Source organism: Dermacentor albipictus, chromosome 5 (genome assembly GCF_038994185.2).
Source record: "Dermacentor albipictus isolate Rhodes 1998 colony chromosome 5, USDA_Dalb.pri_finalv2, whole genome shotgun sequence".
Lineage (NCBI taxonomy): Eukaryota > Metazoa > Arthropoda > Arachnida > Ixodida > Ixodidae > Dermacentor > Dermacentor albipictus.
This window is the reverse complement of record NC_091825.1, coordinates 157,205,773-157,212,938: the sequence shown is the minus strand read 5'-3', so window position 1 is coordinate 157,212,938 and position 7,166 is coordinate 157,205,773. Positions and strand designations below refer to the sequence as shown.

General features: G+C 43.3%; 1 long non-coding RNA gene across 5 annotated transcripts in view; it reads right to left on the bottom strand.

The window, feature by feature from the left end:
• Positions 1–6,162: 6,162 nt before the first annotated feature.
• The window catches only part of LOC139060212 (uncharacterized), a 228,066-nt gene continuing 227,062 nt past the window's right edge, over positions 6,163–7,166 (bottom strand). For 3 of the 5 annotated variants that reach the window (XR_011514676.1, XR_011514675.1, XR_011514677.1), the window contains exon 3: positions 6,167–6,426. This is a non-coding gene — a long non-coding RNA (uncharacterized lncRNA). Of the gene's footprint in view, positions 6,427–7,166 lie in introns of all 5 variants that reach the window. The other 2 variants (XR_011514673.1, XR_011514674.1) reach the window with 1 other exon arrangement.

The window sequence follows — 7,166 nt, the reverse complement described above, 5'->3', positions numbered from 1 at the left end:
CGAACACTCCTTGCAGGAGAGGCGAAGGAAAGAAGCAGAGACAAAGTGTGTGATTATGGTTAGCCGAATGTTATCCAGGAATGGTGGATCACGTTAGCCGAGCACTCTTGCGTTATAATCGAATGTGCATTAGGGGCTGTACCCACGCCTTATGTGCATTCATATGGACGAACTGCAGCATTTTTTTTTAATGAATATTAGGAGAGGTTGGCGCCTTTATGGTGGCACCGTCTACTCCTTGTCACTTGGCAAAGGAAACAAATTTGCGTAAAAAGGGAGAATAGCGACACGAAATACGGCACTCAGTAGAACACTGGATGAATAAAAAATATACAGTCCAACAGTTCATGAGTCGCAAAGTTCTGTGCAGTCCACGTACGCATATATAAAGTCAGATATTTAGAACAGCCATAACACACAACACATGTAATGCACTGCAAGTACAGAACAGAATTATACATATTGCATAAAAGTTGCGATCGCCACATAAACCAATTATGAATCGCGAACAACGTTTATGTTACTCATTTAGCGCATTCGGATCATCTGATACCTAATATTTTCCCAAAATGTTGGTCTCCTCTAAAAACTTTTTCAGAGCAAGAAGCGCTCTTTTTTGAAGGCCCGCAGTTGGCCATGGGCCAAGTATTTTTTTTAGAGTGAATGGTCTTCTGTCTAATATCAAGAAATTTGCTTGCTGTACCCTTCTTTGTGGATTGCATTTAGTGCACTCGAGGAGAAGATGATGCACATCTTCGTCTGCATGGCCACAAGAACACTGTGGACAAGACACACGTTTTATCCTGTACAAGAAGTGTTTAGTGAGTGCAGTACCAAGACGTAGGCGGTGTACCAATGTTTGAAATTTTCTGTTGTCTCTTAGATTTTCCAGCATTGTTAAGTTTATACATGGGTCTATAAAGTATAACTCAGAGTTTTTAGTTTAGTGATCAAACCAGGTAGTTATCCTGAGGCGACAAGAAATCTGTCTCAGGAGCAGACGGACTTCACTACGCAATAGAGGAAGATTGGTTGTCTCCGCGTTATTGTGCGCCCAATTCGCAGCTGCGTCCGCTGCAGTATTTCCAGGAATATTGCAGTGCCCAGGTATCCACTGGAATGCAATTACGTGGTTCATTGCGCTTGCTTTTGTAAGTTCTTTGAGTGTCTCATACAATAGCAAAGTTTTCAAAGAATTTTTCTTATTGCTCTGTAGTAATGTGAGAGCGGCTTGCGAATCGCTAAAGATAACCCATTTTTGCGAATGTTCTTTTGATGCTATGAAACGCAAAGCACACAGGATTGCAAACAGTTCTGCCACGGTGGAAGATGTCTCTCGGGATAATTTAAATGTTTGCTCTAGCGCTAAATGTGGAATGACGAATGCTGAAGTCAAGGAATTTTTATGACACGAACCATCTGTATAAACGTGTATGTGCTGGGGATATAAGGAGTAAATTTAGAAGAGTGCCAGTTGTTGGGCGGCTACTATGAACATGTCTCTCTTAGATATAATCCCGTCAACCGATAATTCTATTTTAGGACATGTTAACATCCAGGGAAGGTAACAAACATCCACTTTGCATAATTCAAATCTTGGTAATAATGCTTTATGTTCTCGAACAACATCGTGAATTTCGCTTTTGTTTCTTTCGGTAAGCGCGAGGTTCAATGGATGATTCTCGTGTTGGGTTAAGATGCGATAAATATGTCGGCATGTTTCAACCGTTCGTATGACTGGAAATGATGGGTGACGAGCTTCAGCAATTACTAAAGAACTCGAGGTCGCCTGCGGAACCCCAAGACACACTCACAGCCCTCTTGCCAGTAAACGTTGAAGACGTTCCTCAGAAGTTTGCGATAAACCATGGAGAATAGGTGCCGAGTAAGCAATCTTTTGTTTTATGAGTGCGTTATGAACTTGTAGTAGCGAAGAGACTGATCCCCCCCACGTTGTACCTGCGAGTCGCCGAAGTACGTTTATTACTGCATTGGTCTGCTTTTCAATTGCGCGGATGTGTGAAGCCCATGTTAGCTGGCGGTCAAGAATAATTCCAAGACATTTATGCTCTTTCACAAACATCAAAGTTTGCCCATTAAGCGTAAGTTTGAAATTATTCAGCTGGCGTCTAGTAAAAGGAAGTACGGCTGTCTTTGCGTATGAAAGACTCATGCCTCGTTCTTTTAAAAAGGTGTCGATACTATCAAGACCCTCTTGCAGCGTTGTTTGAATGTCTTGCATATGAGATCCAGAGGCCCATATGCAGATGTCATCTGCGTACAGCGAATACTGTAGACCAGACGGGAGCCTTAGTGGCAAGGCTGCCATGACGCAGTTGAATAAAAACGGACTGAGAACACTGCCCCCGCGGAACGCCCTGTGTGATGCTGTGATAATTACTCGCGCCTTCGATTGTTTCCATAAATATTTTTCTGTCTTTCAAGAAATTTGATACCCATCGTAGTGCTCGACCGTGTAGGCCAAGCTCTAACATACCAGCAAGGATGTGTATGTGACTTACAGTGTCGAATGCTCTTTGAATGTCTAAAAATACTGCTACTGTCACGTTTCCGCAACTTCGTTCATGTTCGACGCATGTGGCAATGTCTAATACTGAATCCATTGTACACCGATTTTGTCGAAAACCGGTCATGTAATTGGAAAACACATTTGTGTGTTCACACCACCACTGCAGTCGACAGTCTATCATCTTCTCCATTAGTTTGGAAAAACAGCTTGTGAGGCTAACGGGTCGATAGGAGTCAAGACAAAAGGGAGTCTTTCCTGGTTTTAGTACTGGAATTCGCGGGCTAATTTCCATGAATTTGGCAGAGTCTCTCTTATCCAGATGTCATTAAATATCTCCAAAAGAGCCATTCTTCCTACAGGACCTAGGTTCTTTAACATCATATACGTGACACCGTCTGGGCCGGCGGTTGTCTTTGTACGGCATGACGAAAGAGCACATTTCAATTCATTTAGACTAAACTCACAGTCAAGTTGAGGATGTTGTGACATAAAGCACGCGCGAACTTTCTGTTCTGCTAGTGTTATCGAACTTGTAAATTGTAGGCAAGTGAACGGAATTCCTGGTCTGGATATAAGTTGGCAGAATTCGTCAGCAACAGATGTTTCCGGAGTGCTTCGAGCTACGGCAAGGGCTCGGAAGGGATGGCTCTGGGTAACTGGACCACTAAAAGATCAGACAACTGACCATATTCTGGGAACTGGAGTAAAGGGAGACAACGACGCGCAGTATTCTCGCCACCTTCTCGTGCCTAATTTTTGTAAGCGTCTGCGTGAGGTTGACCGAACTTTCTGTGCCATCTTGTAGTCATCCAGCTTTCCACTTCGGTGGTAAGCCCGTTCTTCGCGTCTTCTAATTGCTCTTAGACATTCATATTCCCCGTCGACTGCAGCGTATTCATTTGGAACAATGACTTGCTTTGTGCAGATCTCGTAAGACTCACACAAGATATTTGCAAAACTTTGAAAGCTCGGATTTTCGCCCAATGAGTTACTTAAGTGGTAACGAAAACTTTGCCAATTAGTTTATTTTGGGTAGCGCCGGGTCCCCTCACTCCGTATGAGGCGATGTTTTACCAGGATCGGAAGATGATCACTACCGTGCGTTTCTATGTCCGTTGACCATTCAACGCCATCAAGAAGGTCTTATGAGCAGAGCGTGGCGTCTATACAGCTTGAGTAACGAAACCCCCGCAAGAACGTTGGAGAGCTGTCATTTAACACGATAACATTACTTTTTTTCTGCGGCAGACTCTATGATGCTTCCACGGGAATCGTTATATTCACTGCCCCAGATGACGTTATGTGTGTTGAAGTCCCCACAAACCAGCACACGTGAGTTTGCGATACCAAACACATTCACCAAGCTGTCTACTGATATTTTGCTAGCACATTGTAGATAAAGACTGATCACTGTGACGCTTGTATTTCTGAAAGATATCTTGCATGCTACGAACTCCGGTATATTTAAATCGCTCGACTGTATTAAATAGGACGGCAGGTCCTTTCTCACACATAACATCGCTCTGCTACTTCCAGCAATGCGCGATGATTTATATACAACATAGTTTGAAAGACGAAAGTCATCTCTTACGCCTGTCTCCTGTATACATAAAACAGGAAAGATATGTTGAGCTAATACCTTGCGAAAATCAGCTGACTTATTTCGAAGGCTATTGGCATTCCACTGAAATACGAAAACATTGTTGTAATGATTATTCATTGTAAGCCTGCCGTGGAGCTGTTGGTGGTTGTGGAAGCACCAACGATTCCATAGAAAGCAGTGCTTTTACCTCTGGTAGGTTGTTTGCTTGTGGAATGGCACTTAGAATTGCACGCAGAGCTGTGAATAGCATGGGCAGGATCATCTGGGCTACGGGTAAAGACGCGTAATCACCAAACGACGCTGAAGCTCCATGCGCGCTCGAAGCAGGTCGCTGAAGAATTGACTGAGATGGTCGCTGGGATGACTGGTGTGGTTGAGGCGAATGCTGAGGTAGTCGCTCAGATGTTAAATGAGGTTGCTGTGTCAATGGCTGAGGGCGTTGCTGAGAAGGTCGGCGAATTTCACTCGAAGCCTGGGCAAGGTGAGTAGCATTCTCTGAAGGTGGATTATGTCGCTCGCTGTCAGAACGTTGTCGACCTGAGTGCTTTAGAGCTGCAGAATAGCTCATATGGACCCCTTGCTCTTTTTCTTTGTTAGGAGTTGGAGGCGCACATCTTACAACATCAAGGTTGGGTGGGGGCGCATTACGAGGAGGCAGCCTTCCATATTTTAACTCATGTCTACGTAACCTTGAGGCAGCTCTGCTCTGAAGGCACCCGGAGTAGGAAGCTGTATGGTTTCCGCCACAGTTGGCACACTTTGGCTGACACACAGACTTGCACTCTGAATGGTTGTGGTCTTCTGAGTATATCTTGCAGTGACGCTGACTGTGGCAGTTCTTCGATAGATGTCCAAATCTCCGGCAGTTGTAGCATCTTAGAGCAGGGCATGATATTCTTCTACTGGGTGGCTCGTGAAACCTAAATGCACTCGTTGCGGCATTGCTTTGTCTTCTCTGACATGGAGGATGACGGTTCTCAGAGGGCGCGATTCTACCGCTCCGTCTTCTTGGCGATTGTAGCGCGCCTGACGACGGGCAGATGTCACTCCAACATCCTTCAGGAAGTCAACCAGTTGTTCTTCCGTATACTCAATTGGCACATAGCGTATCTTGCCAACATTCTTGGTATAAGACGCCGGAATGAATGGCTTGACTTCCAAACCAGCAACTTCGCTCATCGACAGTAGATGTCTTGCAGATGAGACTGAAGTAACGTTGCCAGAGAAACTTCCATCTCTATTCACGCGGAAAGACTCCCCTTTTTCTTTTGCCGCAGAGACAATTTCCGACGCAGCGCGGTTTGGATTCACTTGCCAGAAGGTGCGTCCTTCCTGTCATGGTCGAAAAACAACTGAACTTAGAACTGTTCGAAAGGTGCTCTCGCGAAGGTTTGCGCCATGCCTCCGAGACCAAAGATTATTAGTTGATGCCGCATATGATGCAAGTCAATTCGACGTTCGTCGAAAATTAGTTAGGTTAGCACGGCCAGTGGTATAAATTAATTTAGCGCACGACTGATGTGAATGAATTCTGGGGTTTTACGTGCGAAAACCACGATATGATTATGATGCACGCCGTGGTGGGGGACTCCGAATTAATTTTGACCACCAGGGATCTTTGGCGTGCCCACCAATGCACGATACCCCTTATGAAAATTAGTGTTGAATTTTAGTAGATATTCCATTGCCGTCCTATTGCTCAATCAACAAAATTTTTGTTGAAATATCATTGTCCCACTATTGCAGATTTGTTGACCAGCATTGAAAAGTGGCCACCGTGAAACCATTGTAATTTCATTTACCAGTTATTGCCTTGACTTTCTATGGAATTCCCATGGACGAACAATTGTATTTCCATGAAATGTAATGTGGAATACAACATTAAGTTTATGGATTGTAAAGTGGAATGCAACAATAAGTTTATGGATTTTCAAGTGGAATGCAACATTAAGTTTATGGATTGTAAAGTGGAATGCAATATTAAATTTATGGATTTTAAGGTGCAATGCAACATGAAATTAACTAATGTTGATATTCGCCATTGAGGCATGGCTTGGCCTCGGGACATCTTCAAGGTGCATTTTCTAGCTTTCCATTGCAAGGCCTCTTTCCCTGTGGTGTTATGAAAAGAAACAACTTCGTGATTAACAAAAAGCATGTGAATCATTCCTTTTATACAATAGGCCACAAATTTATTGAGCTTCAGGCTCTTTCATTTCTCTTGCCAGTACCGGGGAGATGATGTTCTTTATGTAGGAGAGGCTGGCAGAGGGAAACTTGGAGCATGTGTAGTCTGGAAAAGAAATACAGCATAAGATTACCGATGCATACAGGATTTTCTAGCTGTCTAATAAAATAATAACAAATTGAAGCCTTATGCTATGTTTAAGTGCAGGCCACACTGCTAGTGTCAGTCATAAAACATCATCACAGAGTAATTTAGCTACGTTGTGTACTTTGAGCCAGGGTCTGCAGTTATCAAGTGTGCACCACAATATTGTAAAGAGCAGAGGCAGAATGAAGATAAACATCTCAGTACTGGCACCAAGCTCTTTGGCATGCATAAAGAACAGGTCAGTGTGTTAGCAGCTATTCATTGGAATTTTATATAATTCATTTGCACGTACAGGTAATCCTCTATAACGAAGCCAGTAAAACCAGCACTTTACTTCGTTGTATAAAAATTTCGTTGAATGAAAATTTGACCTTTTATAAATTCATTTATCCTCACAGCAAATTTCTCTTACCCAAAAGGGTGCGTAAACCTTATCAAATTATCGGGCAATCAGAAAAAATGAATTTCAATGACAAAAACAGTTGAAGCTTCACCCAAAAGTGGAAGCAATGATAGCAACACTAAAGTATCACAGCTATATGAAGGCTAATAAGCGTTGACATACAGCCTTGTTGCTAAGACACACTTATGTGTCCCCGAAATGGTCCGGACAAATTTTGTAGGCACGTGGGGCACAGCTACAGTAAAACATTCGCACAACAATCTGTGTAAAGCATCTTACATTAGAGGGACCCCGA